Consider the following 20,812-nt stretch of genomic DNA (forward strand, 5'->3'; position numbering starts at 1 on the left):
CATCGGGAAGGAGATCATCGACCTGGTCCGCGACCGCATCTGCAAGCTGGTGCATACAAACCCCGGGCAGTGCCAGCGCCACTGCAGCTGATGGGGAAAGGGGAACCCTCTGGTGGGACCTCGGTGGCCCCTCCAGGGCTCAGGTGCATTTCATGGTTCTTGTTACCCTGGCACCCTGCAGCAGGTCGGAGCTCCCTGGGGGGTCTGGATCCTGTGAGTGGACATCAGGATCAGCCCCTTCCTCTTCCACAGGCTGAATCCCCTTCCTCAGGACCCTGCAAGCCCACCACAGCTGCAAGCCCAGGACCTGCACCCCGAGAGTGGAGCATGCCTGGGGGCGAGATGGGGCTTGGGGGGAGGCTGGCTCCTTTGTGCCCTTGGGAAAACCTTATTTCCTGCCTTTTTTTAGGGTCATGTGAGGTTTCTCCTTGATCTGGGCTCTGGTCCTTCTTGACCAACTGCTTATGAGCAGCTGTGCCGAGGGTTTAACTTGTGCTGGGGCAGCTCATGCCCTGGGAGGGCAGTGCTGGTGCCCGGCAGACCGCGATGGCTGCCAGCCTACTGCCCAGGCAATACCCCCAGGATGGCGGCTCCGGATGTGCTAACATGCTCCTGTAAAGCACCGTGGGTTTCCTCTTCCCCAAAGCACAGCACCTGGGTACTTCTGGGCGCAAGTACTGGTCGTTCTGGTTGCAGCCAGATGTTTCCCCGGGAAACTGCTGGCCTTTACAAGGGCATGAGGGCCAGGTGGTCATCAGGTTGCCGTCTGTGCAGACTGTGTGCACATCACTGTGCAGCTACTCTGCATCTCACTGTGCAGAGAGACCTGGCGGGGTCGGGAGGGCTGAGTAGCATGCGGTGGTGGTAGCAAAAGGATAGCAAGGGCAGGGTCATGCCCGTGGGAGCACGAGTCCTGAGAGACCCCCGGCTGCAGCCACTGCCTTCAGCAGAGCCAGCTGCACAGGCGGCAGCTCCGCCAAAGCGACGTCTTGTCGGGCAGCACCGTCGCTCCACCCTGTGGCCTGCTGGCAGGCTGGAGAGTGCCCTCTCCTCCCAGCATAGCATGCCCCTTCTGTCCCGGTGCTCTCATGCCTGCCAGGAGGAAGGCAGGCAGAGCGGACAGCGGGAGCTTGGTGGCGTTGCACACCAGCTGCCCCGCGCATAGGAGCACCTCCCTGGCCTCTCTGTTAGCGCAGAGCAAGCAGCAGAGGGAAAGGGGCAGGGGGAAGGGAGACACAGCCCCAGGCGGGCCGGCATGCAGAGGACGCCAGGTGCCTTCCCCCTTCCCGTGTCCCCAGCCTCCCCAGATGCCCCGGTACCAGCCGTGAGCCTCAGATGTCCACAGCCGCTCCCACTCACTTTCGGGAGCTTGCTCCTGAGCAGGGCTAGCAGGGGGAGATACGCTGATCGCACTGTCACTCTTAACACCTCCGTTTCCTTTGCCCTCTTTTCTTCACAGAACGCGCCGCTTCCCAGAGCCTTTTCGTATATCAAACTTCTTGTGAAGAGCAACTGGGGAAACCCAGCGTACACCTGCATTTATCGTGTGCAGGTTCACGGGAAGATGGCAAAACCAGAAAGCCTCAACTGAAACCGGAGAAGAAAAAGAAGGACAAAAATTAAGAAGAAGAAAAGGGGAGGGGGGGAAGTAAATGATGTGGCAGTTCAGATCGGTGCAGAAGATTTGTCTCCAAAGAGGGGTGCGCAAGAAGATCCATCGGGGGGAAGGCGGGAGTGCCCGCTGACATGGCTACTGGGCAGCCTGCAGGCGGGGGTTGCAGGGCGACCAACAACCCTTGGGACAGCTCTTTGGGGCTCCCAGGGCCGGGGGTTGGGAGCTCCTCCGTTACTGTCCCGATAGTGGGGCCGGAGGAGCGGATGGAACAATTTGGTCTAGCACCTTGCCAGCAACCAGGCCATCCGTTTGTCGATTAACCCATAATTTCCATAAAATGGGTGTGGGGAGCCTGTCTGACTGGCCTGTCAGAAACCCCGTTCCTCACCCCGTGAACGTCCCCGTTCTAGATCTCGCTGCTCTCTGTCGGGGGTCTGTTTGTGCCCGGGCGGGCAGCAGCCGTGTTGCCCCAGGAGAGCTTAGAGGGTCTCCCCGCCCTGCTCAGCCCTGGGGAGCCCCAGTGTGACATCAGAGCTGCCACTGTGAGGTCAGAGCTGGCTGCCCACACTGCCCTGTGGCGCACGGGGAAGGAGCGCACAGCTGCCGTGTGGCTGTTGCCCTGGGCAGGCGTGCTCCTGCTGGGGGGCGGCGTGGGGCTGCTGCCGGAGCTGTTTTTGCCTGGGCAGGCCACACTGCTGGGGCTGAGGGGGAAGAGCTGAGCGGGGTGCCTGCCTTTGCCCAGAGATGGCGAGGAGAAAGGCACCCCAGAGAAGATGCCAAGGGGCCTCAAAAGGCTCCTTGGGGAAGAAGGCCAACCAAGAGCCGGCAGCGGAGGCAGCGGGGCCAAGCCGCTGCCAGACAAGTAGGTACGAAGTGGGCTGCTCCTGCCCGGGGCGTCAGGTTGGGGTGGTAGCAGGGACGCGGCCTAACATGGCCAGTGGGGCGCGGAGCAGCATGGGGAAGCTGACAGAGGCTTCTGAAGAAGAGCCCCGTGGCTTGCGAAGCCCCCCTTCTGAGGGGCTGGGTCTCAGCTGAAAGCCTGGCTCGCTCTCCTGGCCAAAAGCCAGCGTGTAGCATGAGCTTTTGGGGAGGCGGTAGCCTCGTGCTGCAGGGGTCGGAGCCCAGCCCTGCTGCATGGGGAGGTATTGCTGCACGGGGGAGGCCAAGCCCCTGGGACCTGAGAGTGGCCCCCTCTGGACGTTAAGGCACGGTCCTGCCTGGCTGAGGGGGGCAGCTGTGTGGGGATGAGAGGGGTCGGGAGACCGCCAGCGCCTGGGGAAGAGGTGGGGGGCCACGGTGGGGGACAGCAGCCTGTGCCCCCTCCGCGAATGGCCAGTGAGAGGTGCCTGCTGAGGGGCCGGTTGGAGGCAGGGAGCGGGGAGCAGGGAGGGAGGGGGTGAGAATCGGGCTGTGCTGCCAAGTGGGCTTCCCATGGCGGGGGACTGCTGCTGGCAGCTTGCTTCCTCTTCTCCCACTGCAGGCCTGTGAAGCAAAGGATGGGGAAAGGAGAGGGGGGACCCCTGGGAGCAGCTCAGCTGTGCTGCCCTCTCTCACTGCAGCTGGGACGTCCCCTGGCAGGCTTCCTGAGGCCGACCTCTGGCAAAGGCCTCGGCTCACACAGCGTGGGGACGGTGGGCAACCGGCATGTCTCTCGTTTTCCTCCCGTAGGAGCCTCTGCACGGAGGTGGAGCTGGTGACACGCTTTTTGCAGTCAACTCCCAGCTCAGCCACTCAAGGGCCTGCAAAGTGGCGTGAGAAGGCCACCGAAATTGCAAGTAAGCTCAGCACTGCTGCTTGCTGTGAAGTCCTCGGGGGCGAACTCGGAGAGCTGCGCTGTGCCACATCTCTGGCCAAATGGCGCAAGTGGCAGGAGAAGTGCAGGCTACCCTGCTCTTGGCCCCAGGGAGGGAGTGCGTAGGACTCGGTGCCTGCCCCCCCGCAGGGAGCAGAAACACACGTGGCTGGGCATCCTAGAGAAGAGACCTCAAGAGACAGGCCTAACTTTTCTCTGGTTTCTTTGCCCAGGGACGGTCTTCAGCCTTGCTTGCCATTCGGCAGGTACCCTTGTCTCCCTGTGGAGACATCTGCTGAGCGTGTGCATCTTTGCCGCGTACGTACTACATGTTTCTGCTGTGGACGGGGGGAGAAAGGGGATGTCTGAGGGCCAGTGCAAGCAAAGGGGAGAGCAAGGGGGTGTTCCCAGGCCAGCTGCCCAGCGCTCCCACTCGGGCACCGAAGCTCGGGCGCTGCTCGTGCTGCGGCCATTCTCAGGGAGAAGCAAGAGCAAAGCCCCTCGGCAGTCTCACTCCCACGCATTTGCCGGAGGCCCAAACTTTGGCCGCGGTAGGACAAACTGCCGCATGGCCAGATGCTCGGGTGCAGAGCCACGCCTCCACAAGGGGAAGGGTTTTCCCCAGCTCTGGCAAGAGACCGCGTAGGTCTGGGAAGGCTCTGGAAGGAAAGCCAGGCAAGGCTCCTGTGCTTCCCAGCCGGGCAGAGAAACACCCCTAAGAGAGAGCCGTGTGATCCCAAGTGAGAACAGGCCTGCTTTCTCAGCCAAAGAGAGAGCAAGGTCCACACCAGCAAGACTGCTGAAAAGCGGTCTTGGTTTGCTCGGCCTCTTTCCTTCCCGGCATTATTTTCATTCCCTTTCGGAAGGTGCTCTTGGAGCCCTTCCTTAGGGGAAGAGCTGCCGGCAGTGTCGAACGGTGTGGACAGAAATTGTGTTCCTCCTGGGCGCTGCTCTGTCAGCTCTCTTGTCAGCAGCAGGCTTCCAAAACGGTGGCTTTTCGGCCTGAAAATGGAAATCCACCTGGGAAGGGGTTTGCTGAAGACTTGGCTCCTTGACAGCCACGGGACTCCCTCTGTTTCAGGCAAAAGACGGCCCTGCAGAACAAGAGGTTCTTGGAAGTCTTCTTCTTGTTGCTCCCGGTGGCTCTTGGTGAGTTTGCGTGAACAAACATCTGAGAGTGACAGCCTGGCTGTGCTGGACGCCAGCTCTTAGCTGGCCAGCTTTCCTTTTTGGCCCGTACGTGTGGAAACTCCTGTGGCCCAAGTGCTTCCTGAGTATGTCCTTGACGGGGACTTGCCTTTGGACTGCCAGTAAGAGTGGTAGTCTGCCAGCCATGCCACTGCTCTGGCCACTGGACCAAATGGCTTGCTTAGTCTGCAAGTCTGCGAGAGAAGGGCACATGTATTTCCAAGCCTGAACTGGGCATTCCCAGAGGGGCCGTGCAGGGGGACCAACGGAGAGGTACCTCTCCTAGCCGATACAGCCTGGTCGCGGTGCTCACTGAAGCAGTGAGGGGAAATGGGGAATAGCTCTGGGGCACTGAGCACAGCTGAAGATCACGGCTGCGCAGTCCCCTGAAGCCTGGGGTGATGGCTCCCGGTCAGAGGCGCGTCCTCTCTCTGCACCCCACGTTCCCCACCTCCTCAGCTAACCTGCTGCCCCACCCCCAAGGCAACAGGGAGGAGAGAACGCGACTGCAGGGATCGCTAGCAACCCTAGTCGAAGAGTCAAATAACTCTGTCTTGGTGATGTGAATTGCAGCTGCTGTTTACTGCGGGACCTCACTGCCGGTGTGGACAACGTGGGCAAAGGGACTGATGGAGGTCGGTGACTCTTGTGGGACAGGCACCTCCTGCAAGGGAGCGTTGCTGACAGTGGCTGGATAAATCACGGGCTCTTCGGCTTCCACGCAGGGTGACCCAAAGAAGCAGCAGCTTTTGCCGTGTCTTCCTAGGGAAGCCTCTCCTGGGAAGCCCCGGCAGCTCTGGTAGTGGAGACACTCTAACAGAGCGTTTTTGCCTTTCAGGAGCTGAGATGTGCGCCTGCATCAGAACTGAAGACCCTGCGGTAAGAGATGTTGCCTGAGCTGGCATTGGGTGTGTGCAGAAGCGTCAGCCGACCTCGTGCTGCCTGCACTGATTCTCCTAACAGCCAGGGCTCCCGTACTTCCCTCCTGCCTTTGCCTTTTGCTCAACCTGGTGAGGAAGGGAAGCACTCGCAAAGCAGGGAAAGCATATGTGTCTCTGCTCCTTGCTGAGCTCAGACGCTCCCCAGAGGGGATGGGCCGCTCGCTGACAAGATCTGCTTTCCTGTTCCTGCAGGAACATGAACGCTTTGTTGGCGGAGCAAACCCAACAGTTGCAGCTTCTGGTGGAGGCGGTGGCTCATCTGAGGGCGGAGATCAGCAGTGCAAAGAAGGTGACCCTGCATTTTGGGGAAGGAGGCTTGGCTGGGCAGAACCTCTGAGAACGCACTCCTTGGGATCAGTGGTGGGCTCAGACTGCTGACCGCAGCAAGCCAGCCTTTGCCAGGGGCTTGCTGGGTGAGCTTCTGTGCTTCACAGGCCCTTCGCCGCCGGGCCCGGTTTAACCGGGCCGCTTCAGGCAGCGGAGGGCTCCCGACGTCCTTCCCTTGGCACGCCGGCGCCTCTGGCCACTCTGGCCGGGGCCCTGAGGCACTGGTGAGACCCAGACACACTCACGGGGCCAGCCGTCACTGGTAGGGCCTGAGCCCGTCTCCCGGCTGACCTGGAGAGCGTGGAGGGTGGGGAGGAGGGTGTGGGGACCCTCGTCAACCCACCTCGGGGCCGTGGCTGTGGCCGTGGCCACAGATACTCTTCCTCAGTCCTCGTGGCTCACGTCAGCAGCAGAGAGTCTCTCAGCTCCGTGGACAAGGCTTGCCTTGCGTTTCTGGCACTGACCCTTTGCTCCTCCGGGCGCTAGGAGCCACGCTGAACTGCCCGCTGATGTGGTCCTTTTCTGTGTTCGTTCATGGCTTTCCCAGGAAGTTCAGGAAGCTAACCAGGCAGTGTCCGAGACGGCTTCGGAAGTCTACGTCCAGATGTCTGACTGGGCCCTCAAAAGCTCTGGTATGGACACAAGCAGCCCAGTCTCCTTGCCCTGTGCTTGTCTGTAGCACTCCCCAAAGGAGGCTGTGCTCCAGGCGCTGCTCTCCAAGGTGGGGGAGCTTAAATGGTTCATGGGGTCCAAGAGCAAGGCTGCGGCAGAGTGGCGCTCTCAGACTCCCTCCCGGTCCTGCCCTCGGCCTCTGCGCGGGTGCCTCTGGCGCTGCCCCCGCACACGTTCCTGTGCTGATGGAGGGGCTGTCTTCCTCTCCGCTGCGTTTGGAAAGGGAATGGCTGGGTCTTCCTTTGCTGCCCACGCAGCAAGCCCTCAGCTTTGGTCTGCCATCATTCACATGGGTGCCTGCTGTCTCCCGGCATCCTCAGACCTTCTCCTCATGGTGCTGCGAGAGAAGCAGTCACCAGGCACATGGATGCCGTTACTGCCCTGCGCGGCTGGGCACCCCCAGCAGCGTGGTGATGAGGACAGGACTGACAGAGGTGGAGCTGGCCGGCGGCGTCAGAAATAGCATCTGAGCACCAAGTCCTCCTAGTCTGTGGCCTCTTGCAGTCATCCACTCCGCCTTCCTTACAGGTGCCACCATTGACCTGCAGAGAACTTCCGAGACCTACGACTGCAAAGAGAATTGGGGCTGCAGGGTTTTATGGTTCTTCCGCACTGCCAACCCTCCTGATACTATTTTGCAGGTATCGTAGCAGAAATGATCAGTGCTGGTTTCCTTCCTTCCTGTGAAGCTGAGGACCGACCTCAGGGGCTCTCCCCTCACTCCAGCGGTACTGCTCAAGCCCACAGTGTTGATCAGGTTCCTGAAACCAAAGCTCAAACACAGGGCTGGGCTTCCTAGAAATCAGTGGTTCCCCTCAGGAGGGGAACAGAGCTGAACCGAGCGGAACTGCTGCAGCTTGCCCACAGTCCTCTGTCACAGCTGGGTGAAAGACTTTCTCCCTGGTGACCCCATTTCCGCACTCATCCCTAACAGTGCCTTTTCAGGGGTGGGAGGCGGGAGGCGGGGGGTGCCCTGCAGAGCTACTGGGCAGAGAGGTGTTTCTGTAAGGCCCTGACTAGGATGGTTTCATAACCGGTATTCTCCTCTTTTCCATAATACTGAGAGCCCCCTTTGTCAGGCAGGGAAGGTGGCCTCCTGCTTCTGTCCGTTTCCTCACACGCGCCTCATTTGCAAGCTGAAAGACCCCACAGACACACGGGCGCCTATGCTTCAAGCTACAGGAGCAGTTGTGTCGGCCCCAACGCTTTCTCACACTTCCTTGCTCTCGCGTTCTGGTTGCAGCCGGATGTTTCCCCAGAAAACTGCTGGCCTTTACAAGGGCATGAGGGCCAGGTGGTCATCAGGCTGCCAGCACGAGTCCATCTGACTGCCGTCACTGTGCAGCACATCTCCAAAGAAGCCTCTCCATCTGGGACCGTCATCAGCGCCCCCAGAGACATCGCTGTCTTTGTAAGTCTCTGCTGGGCGCTTCTGGCTGGCCTGTGGCCCTGGGGGAAAGTCATGACAGGGACTTGCTTGCTTTTGTGCATCCTCTGAGGTTTGTGTCCTGCTCTCTCCTGAGCACCGCAGTGCCCTAGCGGGATACTTCAAGGGCTCTACAGGTTTCATCCCTCTCAAGACTTATTCTGGCCAAAGCACCTCAGGGTTCTTGACCAGAACTCCAGGTGGAGACTGAGCTCCACCCTAACCAGTGCCAGACTCCTGCTAGAGCCCCAGGAGAGGCTGGGTAGATAACAGGGCCGATCCAGCGCATACGTTCCCTCTTTGTTGGGACGAGTCTGAGCTGCTCTCCCTGTGCTTTGCCCCCGAGGGAGTGGATGCGGATGGAGAAGAGGAAACTCTCCTTGGGACGTTCATGTACGATGTGGCAGAAGAGGCCATTCAGACCTTCCCTCTGAAGGTACCGTCCACGCATGGGGGCAAGACGGCAGGGAGCAAAACAGGTTTGCCTGCGAGTCCATGGCAGGAAGAGCGTGAATGCTTTCTCCCTGGGCACAGGGGCCTGGACCACCGCCGAGAGACCTGGCGGAGTTAGGAGGGCTGAGTAGCATGCGGTGGTGGTAGCAAAAGGATAGCAAGGGCAGGGTCACGCCCGTGGGAGCACGAGTCCTGAGAGACCCCCGGCTGCAGCCACTGCCTTCAGCAGAGCCAGCTGCACAGGCGGCGGCTCCGCCAAAGCGACGTCTTGTCGGGCAGCACCGTCGCTCCACCCTGTGGCCTGCTGGCAGGCTGGAGAGTGCCCTCTCCTCCCAGCATAGCATGCCCCTTCTGTCCCGGTGCTCTCATGCCTGCCAGGAGGAAGGCAGGCAGAGCGGACAGCGGGAGCTTGGTGGCGTTGCACACCAGCTGCCCCGCGCATAGGAGCACCTCCCTGGCCTCTCTGTTAGCGCAGAGCAAGCAGCAGAGGGAAAGGGGCAGGGGGAAGGGAGACACAGCCCCAGGCGGGCCGGCATGCAGAGGACGCCAGGTGCCTTCCCCCTTCCCGTGTCCCCAGCCTCCCCAGATGCCCCGGTACCAGCCGTGAGCCTCAGATGTCCACAGCCGCTCCCACTCACTTTCGGGAGCTTGCTCCTGAGCAGGGCTAGCAGGGGGAGATACGCTGATCGCACTGTCACTCTTAACACCTCCGTTTCCTTTGCCCTCTTTTCTTCACAGAACGCGCCGCTTCCCAGAGCCTTTTCGTATATCAAACTTCTTGTGAAGAGCAACTGGGGAAACCCAGCGTATACCTGCATTTATCGTGTGCAGGTTCACGGGAAGATGGCAAAACCAGAAAGCCTCAACTGAAACCGGAGAAGAAAAAGAAGGACAAAAATTAAGAAGAAGAAAAGGGGAGGGGGGGAAGTAAATGATGTGGCAGTTCAGATCGGTGCAGAAGATTTGTCTCCAAAGAGGGGTGCGCAAGAAGATCCATCGGGGGAAGGCGGGAGTGCCCGCTGACATGGCTACTGGGCAGCCTGCAGGCGGGGGTTGCAGGGCGACCAACAACCCTTGGGACAGCTCTTTGGGGCTCCCAGGGCCGGGGGTTGGGAGCTCCTCCGTTACTGTCCCGATAGTGGGGCCGGAGGAGCGGATGGAACAATTTGGTCTAGCACCTTGCCAGCAACCAGGCCATCCGTTTGTCGATTAACCCATAATTTCCATAAAATGGGTGTGGGGAGCCTGTCTGACTGGCCTGTCAGAAACCCCGTTCCTCACCCCGTGAACGTCCCCGTTCTAGATCTCGCTGCTCTCTGTCGGGGGTCTGTTTGTGCCCGGGCGGGCAGCAGCCGTGTTGCCCCAGGAGAGCTTAGAGGGTCTCCCCGCCCTGCTCAGCCCTGGGGAGCCCCAGTGTGACATCAGAGCTGCCACTGTGAGGTCAGAGCTGGCTGCCCACACTGCCCTGTGGCGCACGGGGAAGGAGCGCACAGCTGCCGTGTGGCTGTTGCCCTGGGCAGGCGTGCTCCTGCTGGGGGGCGGCGTGGGGCTGCTGCCGGAGCTGTTTTTGCCTGGGCAGGCCACACTGCTGGGGCTGAGGGGGAAGAGCTGAGCGGGGTGCCTGCCTTTGCCCAGAGATGGCGAGGAGAAAGGCACCCCAGAGAAGATGCCAAGGGGCCTCAAAAGGCTCCTTGGGGAAGAAGGCCAACCAAGAGCCGGCAGCGGAGGCAGCGGGGCCAAGCCGCTGCCAGACAAGTAGGTACGAAGTGGGCTGCTCCTGCCCGGGGCGTCAGGTTGGGGTGGTAGCAGGGACGCGGCCTAACATGGCCAGTGGGGCGCGGAGCAGCATGGGGAAGCTGACAGAGGCTTCTGAAGAAGAGCCCCGTGGCTTGCGAAGCCCCCCTTCTGAGGGGCTGGGTCTCAGCTGAAAGCCTGGCTCGCTCTCCTGGCCAAAAGCCAGCGTGTAGCATGAGCTTTTGGGGAGGCGGTAGCCTCGTGCTGCAGGGGTCGGAGCCCAGCCCTGCTGCATGGGGAGGTATTGCTGCACGGGGGAGGCCAAGCCCCTGGGACCTGAGAGTGGCCCCCTCTGGACGTTAAGGCACGGTCCTGCCTGGCTGAGGGGGGCAGCTGTGTGGGGATGAGAGGGGTCGGGAGACCGCCAGCGCCTGGGGAAGAGGTGGGGGGCCACGGTGGGGGACAGCAGCCTGTGCCCCCTCCGCGAATGGCCAGTGAGAGGTGCCTGCCGAGGGGCCGGTTGGAGGCAGGGAGCGGGGAGCAGGGAGGGAGGGGGTGAGAATCGGGCTGTGCTGCCGAGTGGGCTTCCCATGGCGGGGGACTGCTGCTGGCAGCTTGCTTCCTCTTCTCCCACTGCAGGCCTGTGAAGCAAAGGATGGGGAAAGGAGAGGGGGGACCCCTGGGAGCAGCTCAGCTGTGCTGCCCTCTCTCACTGCAGCTGGGACGTCCCCTGGCAGGCTTCCTGAGGCCGACCTCTGGCAAAGGCCTCGGCTCACACAGCGTGGGGACGGTGGGCAACCGGCATGTCTCTCGTTTTCCTCCCGTAGGAGCCTCTGCACGGAGGTGGAGCTGGTGACACGCTTTTTGCAGTCAACTCCCAGCTCAGCCACTCAAGGGCCTGCAAAGTGGCGTGAGAAGGCCACCGAAATTGCAAGTAAGCTCAGCACTGCTGCTTGCTGTGAAGTCCTCGGGGGCGAACTCGGAGAGCTGCGCTGTGCCACATCTCTGGCCAAATGGCACAAGTGGCAGGAGAAGTGCAGGCTACCCTGCTCTTGGCCCCGGGGAGGGAGTGCGTAGGACTCGGTGCCTGCCCCCCCCGCAGGGAGCAGAAACACACGTGGCTGGGCATCCTAGAGAAGAGACCTCAAGAGACAGGCCTAACTTTTCTCTGGTTTCTTTGCCCAGGGACGGTCTTCAGCCTTGCTTGCCATGTGGCTGATGCCCTGCAGACACATCTGCTGAGCATGTTCATCTTTGCATGTTACAGCTAGGGTTAGCTTTAGAGTTGAGGTCATTACGTGTGTTACAACCCGGACTGGACAGACCAGAAGGTCGTAGAGGTTCTGGGATCCCCCCGGGCTAAATTAAGGTGAAACGACACCAAACGATCACTTTGAACACTTTATTTGAACAATCCAAACTGTGGAAGGCATAACGGTGGGCAGCATGGGTTGCAGCAAAACGTTCACAAGAAGAGAGAAAACAGAGGAATAAGAAAAAAAAAGAAAGAGGGGGAAAAGAAAAGAGAGATAGTCACCACCCTTGGATCCCGCAGTGTCGGCGACGAGCGTGGCAATCCTCCGGTGATGGGCGCGCGCAACGTGGCTCTTTGCAGTTGTGTCTTCTATAGTCTACATCTCCGTCCACAGTCACGTCTCTTGAAGACTTATATGGGTTCATTCCAGACAGTTCTCACATATATAGTAGTGTTCCAGGGGGTTCTTTATCTACTGAGTATGTGCGATTTATTGGGGTGCTGGTCTTAGGGACTTGCTAAGGAGCTACAAGCCCCCGCCTCAGATAGGCTTTGTGTGGCCTCTGGCCATATGTGGTGGGTTACCAGGCTGGTTCTGCCAGAACACAGGACTGTACACCCTCCGGCACACCCCCTGTGTCTATGCCAGCCAACTTCTTGCTAATGGCCCTCTTTGTTACGCAGAGGGCACCTTGGTTGCTACAATGTTTGAGACATTGACAGACATTAACTCTTCCAGTCCCTCACAACGTGTCGGGTCTCAGAAAGGACTGTCCTGGAGAACCATTTCTGGGATGGCCGATATTTCGAATACCCTTGGGTTAAATTAAGGTGAAATGACCCAAGACGATTGGTTAAACATTTATTTATGGCAGAAGCTATTTGAACCCTTATGACAAAACGATTTAAACCTTCAATTTTACAACCTTACAAAAGTATTGGAACTTTCAATTTTGTAACCTATAACCTTATAAACCTTCAACCTTATATAGGAGAACGTACGACAGAGAGGGAAAGAGAGAAAGAGAGGAATAAAGTTAGAGAGAGAGAGAGGGAAGATCCAGATCAGCACCCTGTGTTCCAGTGACGTCTCTGGTCCAGTCCATTCAGATGGTGGGTGCACAGATGGCTTCTCAGATTGGCGGTATTTATTACCCAGTCCCTGCCTCCAGTCTTGCTTCGTATGCTAATTATCTTGCATGTGTGGTCTGTTGTTCTGGTACTTTCTAGAAAGGGACTGGGGGGCTTCTAGTGATTTCGATCCCCCCTCCCCTCTGTCAGAAATGCATGTGTAAAGCTGTCTCAAACTGATTCTTTAGATAGTCACCCAAGATAAGAAAATCGGCCCTAGAAAAGTGCCACCCTGCCTCCAGATCCCCTCTTCTAACCCCTCCTTATCTCATTAATGTTCAACATTCCTTTCCACCGGGTGTTTGAGACATTAACCCTTTCATTTCAGTCTCTCACATTAGGGTTAGGGTTAGGGTTAGGGTTAGGGTTAGGGTTAGGGTTAGGGTCAGGTTTAGGATTAGAGTGAGGGTGAGGGTAAGGGTTAGGGTGAGGGGTTAGGGTTAGAGTTAGTGTTAGGGTTGGTTAGGATGCTGGGCTTCCCCTTCCCTTGGCAGCCCTTTCACAGCCCCAGCAAAACTGGCACTCTGCGCCTTCTTAGCCACGTACTGGTCACCTCACTCTCTCCTCCTTTAGCCAGACCCCAGCTCCAAAATTTAAAATCTCCAGTGACTGCTCCCACACAGAATGTGCCCAAACTGAAAGGTATTTCTGGTCATCCCCTTCCCTTGGCAGCCCTTTCACAGCCCCACCAAAGCTGAGGTTCTGTGCTTTCCTAGTCACCTCACAGTCCCCTCACTCTCTCTCACTCCAGCCAGAGCCGAGCTCTAAAATTGAAAATGTCCGGAGACTGCTCCCACATGGAAGGTGCCAGAACTGAGAGCTGATGCTGGGTCCAACCTTCCCTTGTCAGCCCTTCGTAGCCCCACCAATGCTGGGCTCTACGCTTGCTTAGCCACCTCACGATCACCTGTCTCTCCCTCTAGCCAGAGCTCGGCTCCAAAATTGAAAATGTCCAGCAACTGCTCGCACATGGCAGGTGCCAGAACTGAAAGCTGTGGCTGGACTTCTGCTTCCATTGACAGCCCTTTCATAGCCCCATCAACACTGGGGCTCTGGGCTTACAAAGCCACCTAACGATCCCCTCACTCTCTCTCAGTCTCGCCAGAGCCCAGCACCAAAATTGAAAACATCCAGCTCTCACGGGGAAGGTGCCTGGACTGAGAGTTATAGCTGGCCCGCACCTTCTCCTGCAGTCCTTTTACAGCCCCACCAACAGTGGGGCTCTGTGCTTGCTTAGTCACCTAACTGATCCCTCACTTCCTCACACTCTTGGTGCTGCACAGCTCGAAAATTGAAAATGTCCAGTGACTGCTCCCACACAAAAGGTGCCTAGACATAAAGTTATTAGTAGCCTTCAGCTTGCCTTGGCAGCCTAATCACAGCCCCACCAACGCTGGGGCTCTGTGCTTGGTTAGCCACGTAATAGTCCCATGAATCTCTCCCCCTCTAGCCAGAGCCTGCCTCCGAAATTGAAAACGTCCAGCGACTGCTGCCACACGGAAGGTGACAGAACTGAAAGCTGATGCTGGCCATATGCTTCCCTTGCTTAAGAGAGTAATAGCCCGGCGCACATCCACATTCGCCGCTGCACATGCGCCCAGGCGGGTAGCGCATGGTGTGTCGTCCAGCCGCGGTACGTGCCCAGCCCCGCTTTGTGCCCCAGCCCGACCGACCCAACCCTTAGAGCCAATCCCTATCCCAAAGTTACAGATCCAGCTTACTGACTTCCCTTACCTACATTGTTCCAACATGCCAGAGGCCGTTCCCCTGGCAGATATGGGTACGGCCCAGCACAAGAGTTACACCCTCTCCCCCGGATTTTCATGGGCCAGTGAGAGCTCACCGGATGCTGCTGGAACCATGACACTTTCCAAGGAGTGGGCCCCTCTTTTGGGGCGAATCCATTCCAGGGTGCCCAGCACTTCACAAAGAAAAGAGAACTCTCCCTGGGGCTCCCGCCGGCTTCTCCGGGATCGGTTGCATCACCACACTGGGCGCCTTGTGGCACCTGTCTCCACCACTCCAGATTCGGGGATCTGAACCAGACTCCCTTTCGATCAGATAAGGGCAATGCAGGCCATCGCCCACTCTTTTGAAACAGCGCTCGCCTATCACTTAGGACTGACTGACCCATGTTCAACTGCTGTTCACACGGAACCCGGCTCCACTTTGGCCTTCAAAACTCTCGTTTGAATATTTGCTACTACCACCAAGATCTGCACCTGTGGTGGCTCCACCCAGGCCCGCGCCCCAGGCTTCGAGGCGCACCGCAGCGGCCCTCCTACTTGTCACGGCGTAGCCCCCGTGGGTCTCACACTGCCAGTGACAGCCAGGTATGGGCCCAACACTCCAGCGCGATCCATTTTCAGGGCTAGTTGATTCAGCAGGAGAGTTGCTACACGCTCCTTAGTGGATTCTGTCTTCCATGGCCACCGTCCTGCTGTCTAGATCAACCAACACCTTTTCTGGGCTCTGATGAGCATCGGCATTGGGCGCCTTAACCTGGCATTTGGTTCACCCCGCAGTACCAGGTCTGCTTATGAAAAGTGACCCACTGAGCACTCGCATTCCAGGGCACGGCTCCACACCAGCGAGCCAGCTCCCTTACCCATTGAAAGTTTGAGAATAGGTTGAAATCATTTTGGCCCCGAGACCTCTAATCATTCTCTTTACCGGGTAAAACTGCCCATTGCCAAGTGCCAGCTATCCTGAGGGAAACTTTGGAGGGAACCAGCTACTAGAGGGTTTGATTAGTCTTTCACCCCTAGACCCAGGTCAGATGACTGATTTGCATGTCAGGACCGCTACGGACCTCCACCAGAGTTTCCTCTGTCTTCACCCTGCCCAGGCATAGTTCACCATCTTTTGGGTCCTAGCACAGATGCTCACGCTCCACCTCCCCGGCCAGGCAGCGCAGGGGAGACGGGCCGGTGGTGTGCCCGGGGCTTCTCGCTCAACGTGCCCCGGGATCCCACCTCAGCCAGCGTGCGCCGGCCCTCACCTTCATTATGCCACAGGCTTTTGGGATGGCCCGTGACTCATGCACGTGCTAGGCTCCTTGGTCCGTGTTTCAAGACAGGTCGGGTGGGTAGCTGACACTGCTGCGGACCCCAGGTGCCCAGGCGCAGCCACACACAGCCCGGCAGCGCCGTGCAGTCAGGGCACACTGAGCTCACTCCATCCCGGTTGACAGCAGCGCTGAGGGCCAGCGGGCTCACCTCCCCTGCGTACCACAGGCCAGGTGGCCCTGCACTGCTGGGGGGGAGGGTGCAGCGGCAGTCCTCTCCCTCGACCCCAGGATTCGGTGAGACCTGCTGCCCAGGGGCTGTAACACCTGCTGGAGGCCTTCCCAGCTGCCCCAGAGCTGGTCGTGGTGTACCGCTATGGAGGAAATGTGCCCAGCCACAGCCGGCCACCGGCTGGGCAGCAGTCCCTGTGCCAGCCCGTCCCCCCAGCCCGCCCCCGTGGGTGAGTGCCCCGGGGGGTGGAGGGGAGGTGGAGGTGGGGATCTGCCAGACCCATGCTGGCCGACCACAACTTGCCAGGTTGAATCCTCCAGGCAGACTGCGTGGGCCCCACCCGTTTACCTCTTAATGATTTCATGCCCTCTTGAACTCTCTCTTCAAAGTTCTTTTCAACTTTCCCTTACTGTACGTTTTGGCTATCGGTCTTGTGCCGATATTTAGCCTTAGATGGAATGTACCACCTGCTTTGGGCTGCATTCCCAAGCAACCAACTCCGAGAAGCCCTGGGCCTGGTGTGCCGGGGGGCCGCTACCGGCCTCACACTGTCCAGGGGCTGTGGCCTCGATCACAAGGACTTGGGTCCCCCGAGAGCGCTGCCAGGGAGGGGGGCTTCTGTACACCACGTCACATGCCCTACTGTGGGGCAGGGATTTGGTGCTGGGCTCTTCCCTCTTCACTCGCCGTTACTGAGGGAATCCTCGTTAATTGCTTTTCCTCCACTGACTAATAGGCTTAAATTCAGCAGGTTGCCACATCTGATCTGAGGTTGCAAGCCCAAATGCACCGCGAGCGCTGCTGCGGTCTCACGCTGCCCAGCCGCCCTCCACCACACAGCGGAGGGCGCGTGCAGGAAAGCCCCAGCCTGGAGATGGCCCAACACACATCAGACGCACCCGTAGATGGCCCTCAGGGATGATGGCCAGGGGCAACGGCCGGGTGGGCACCCGGGCGGGACAGCGGAGGGCGGGTGGGTGGATGGTAAAATGGCGACCACACGTGCAGTTGCCACCGCCACCACCCCCAGGTCCCTGCTGCTGCCGCCTGGAGTGTGGCGGGGGTTCAGGGAGAAATGGAGGGGGGGCGACAGGGATGACCCCCGTCCCTGGCACGCACGTGCGCGTGCGGCAGCATGACACGGTACCACCGTGGTACCCACCCACAGACAGCCACCCACGTAGGAGGCCTGGGGCAAGGCCCGCACCTCCCCCACCACCACTGTGACAGGCCCAACCGGCCTGACAAACCCTGGTGGCCCCGGTGGGACAAGCTCCACCCAGTGGGCGCTCCAGGAGCAGGGAGCTTCGGAGTGCTCCCCGAGTCTCGATTTAAGGGGATGAAGGCCCTTGGCTGACACCACTGGGCTACGGGGAACTGCTCCCCGGCCTGGGGCCGCACATGGGCCTGCGAGGCAGCCCAGCTGCACCGCTGTGGCTGCCACCCTGCTGTGAGGTGAGGGGCGGTGGCCCAGCCAGTGGTTGATCAAGGGATGCTCAGACAGGCGTAGCCCCAGGAGGAACCCGGGGCTGCAAGTGCGTTCGAAGTGTCGATGATCAATGTGTCCTGCAATTCACATCAATTCTCGCAGCTAGCTGCGTTCTTCATCAACCCACAAGCTGAGTGATCCACCACCAAGAGTTGTCTGGCTTTTGGCTCTGCCCCGTGTGCCACCGGCTGCCAGTCTTTGCCCTGCCCCGCAGGGAACAGCTTTACCCCTCGTGCCAGTCGCCAATGGCTGCCGGAGCCTGCCGGTGGCTCTGCCTCTCCGTACCCCCCAGCCCCTCAGACACACTGGGCTGGCTTGTCTGGCAAGCGCCGGGGCACGGCTGTGTCAAACAGCTGGAAAGAGAGCCAGACCGCTTGGGGAAACCGCCATGATGACCGCCCAGTGCCCCACTTCGCCGGCCAAGCTGCAGGCGTTGCAGCCGCTCGCTAGCGCTGCTCCAGAGACCAGTCACCACTCGCTCCTATAGTACGGACTGGCACGTCCCCACCCCCAGCATGCTTCGAGAGCGGCGCCTCTGCCCACCAGGGAGGCACGCCAACAATGCCAACTTTTACAACGATGTAACTGGAGGCAGTGAAAAACAGCAACCCCTTCGGCAGCTCCAAGGAAGTGGTGGGGACAACAGGTCTACCCCTCAGCCCTGGAAATGCAGCTAAATCCTGCTGGAGCCGGGTAGACTTGGCCACCCTTTTCATTCTTAATCTGTTTAGTTCATGCTTTATTGATGCTATATAGCACGAATTGTTTAAAACCAAATGTCATTTGATACTAAGTCAAAAGCCTCCCAAAGATCTAAGCCTATTACATCTGGACAGTTCCCTTTATCAAAAAAATCTGTAATCTCATCACAGAGTAAAATCAGGTTTGCTTGACAAGCCCTGTTTTCCATAAAAACAGATTGATTTGCCTAGTTGTATTCCCTTCTTTAATTCTTCAGAGAAGAGATTCTGTATGGAGATTTCTACAACATTGTCCTGGATTGATGTTACATATCCCTTTCAGTCTGCTTGCATTTTTGCAACATTGGCAAGACATTACTACCGTTGGAGGCTGCTGGGCTGGCTGTGCTGCTCTGAGATGACAGAAGAATTAATTTCTCAGAAAACTGGTCTTGCAGTTCAATTCCGGTGCTGTATCCTCAAACAAAACGAGGCTGCTACATTTGAGGAACATGGGTGGAAATCTCACCTGCCATCCCAAAGTTACGCTGTGGTATTTCTTCACTTTTTGTCACTTTCCTCGAGCTTGGTAAATCTTTTGCGGTGTCTGAAGCAAAGGCCCATAGCTTCTTCCTGTTTGTAACAGTGGATGTCTGGGTCTTCACAGGTTGGCTTGTTGTGGGGCACCACTTGTACCCTGGATTTCCCTTCATAAATGCATCCTTGTACTAGAAAAGGAAAGGAAAATTACCAGTCATTGCAGTCATGACATTATACTATCCACAGGGCAATACAGTGCACTGCTTGTAAGAGGATTTAATACAGTAAATAATCCTTAAATATCTTGATTTTTTAACAATTTAATCACATGCTTAGAGCCTGACTGCCAACAAAATCTAACAAGAAGAAATATTAAGATAAGTAGAGCTGTATTTAAAAAACTGGAGTTTCTCTTTCCTCTCCTGAGAGTTTATCACCCAGAGCAGGCTGAAGTTCTAATCCTGCAAACTGCTCCCCAGTGCTTGTATGCTCACTCTGGGAAACAAAGACAGTTATTTGAATTCCTTTGGAGGTACTGTCTTTGTTTACTTTCTAGTTTGAATGAAATGAAAACAAACATTTAGCCATAAATGCAGCATGACGCTCCTTACCTTGCACTCATTCTTCTCTAATAGTTCTGTACCTTAGAATATTTGAGTATATTCTTTCCCAAACCAGACTCTGAAAATAAACCACTACCAGTATCACCTCATCGTCAGTAACTTCTGATACATCATCCCACTGTTCCTTCCAAAATGTACCATGCTGCACGGCTGCACAAAATAAACTGGGACTATTTAAAACTTTCTTTGGCCTGGAGCACACAGTACACATCTTGCAGTTGTTTGCTATATTCTTGGTATGAGGCAGCAAAATGAACGCAGCCAAGCTACACATAGGGGGGTTGGGGGAAAAGGTCTGGATCCTAGACAGTGTGGGGGGTAGGGGGAAGGATGGGAACCTATTTTGTCCTCAGAATGCAACAGTGATGTTTTCCAAATACCTTGCTGACCAGACCAAAACAAGATTTTTGAACATTAACAGCAATAAAAAGAGCACATTTCAGTATTTTAAATGTGTTGCTGTGCAAGATGGAGAATGGACGAATCAGAGGAACGTGCCACGCAGTCCAGCTGCATATGTCCGCCTAACAACTGATGGGGCTGGCTGCTGTGGGAGGCTACCCAGTAAGGACCAGTGCCAACTGCAGGGAGGAGGAACCTAATACCTTCCCATGCACTCAGTAGCTCTCGATGGCAGCAAACGACCAGAAGAGCTGTTTATCCTGAAGTACATGGCAGGGCAGCTGCAGGAAGTTTCTTCTGTGACTGCACATGTTCCAACCCACCCAGCTGTCATCAGTCCCTGTTATGGCACAGAGAAACACCTCTGTTTCATGCACATGCCTGCACAGAAACACACGCAGAGGGAAAAAATCTCCTTGGGTATCACATACAGAAATAGCACTGAAAACCTTGTCCTCTGATAGAGTCACTGCAGTGTTTTCCCAGATCAATAAACAGCATGCCTTGGGGCAGGATCACCATCGCATGTGTATCGCTTGCTTTCACTTCCATCTCAATCTATCAGCTTGCACTTGCTACCTCCAGACTGTAGCAAGGATAAAAACGATTCAGTTTACAAGAAGCACAGCACCATGTGAACCCGCTGCGTGAAGTCCTGTATTTATAGAAATGGCTATAAAGAATATAGCCATAATAGTCTGCAGGGACCACTGACCTACATACATGCTGTATTTTTCTGAACAGGGCCTATGTATTAAATCTGCAAACTAAGGACTGCAACACCTCTCACCTTGCCCCTTTTCTCTTTCCCTCAGTTTGGTGTTGGAGCTCATTTCACCGTGAAGGTACGCCACAAAAATAGCCTCACAGAGGGAAAGGAAGGGGAGAAGATAAGGGAAGAGGTGTGTCCTGGTTTCGACTGGGATAGAGTTAATTTTCTTCTTAGTAGCTGGGACAGTGCTGTGTTTTAGAAGGAATTCTAATTTAGAAGGAATTCTAATCCATTTTTACCAAAAGCGAGTGGAGAATCCTATGACCAGCACTAGAGGGGCCCTGCCTCCAGCCAGGTGGAGAAGAGAGGCAACTGGGTTTACTGGACTGTGCGGATCCAATGGCCTGGCACATCAGATCCACAGGAGTATAAAGCTCTAGTAGACACCGGTGCACAGTGTACCCTAATGCTATAAAGGGGTAGAACGTATTTGTATTTCTGGGGTGACAGAGGGATCTCAACAGCTAACTGTATTGGAGGCTGAAATAAGCCTAACTGGGAATGAGTGGCAAAAGCACCCTATTTGACTGACC

The 20,812-nt window shown here is 57.2% G+C and overlaps 1 non-coding gene across 1 annotated transcript; it reads right to left on the bottom strand.

Moving 5' to 3' along the window:
- Positions 1 to 17,263: 17,263 nt before the first annotated feature.
- LOC127028548 (5.8S ribosomal RNA) lies at positions 17,264 to 17,416 on the bottom strand. Its single transcript, XR_007768019.1, has one exon. It is a non-coding gene; the product is annotated as a 5.8S ribosomal RNA (ribosomal RNA).
- Positions 17,417 to 20,812: the final 3,396 nt, after the last annotated feature.

This window comes from Gymnogyps californianus, unplaced genomic scaffold (genome assembly GCF_018139145.2).
Source record: "Gymnogyps californianus isolate 813 unplaced genomic scaffold, ASM1813914v2 HiC_scaffold_34, whole genome shotgun sequence".
NCBI classification, from domain to species: domain Eukaryota; kingdom Metazoa; phylum Chordata; class Aves; order Accipitriformes; family Cathartidae; genus Gymnogyps; species Gymnogyps californianus.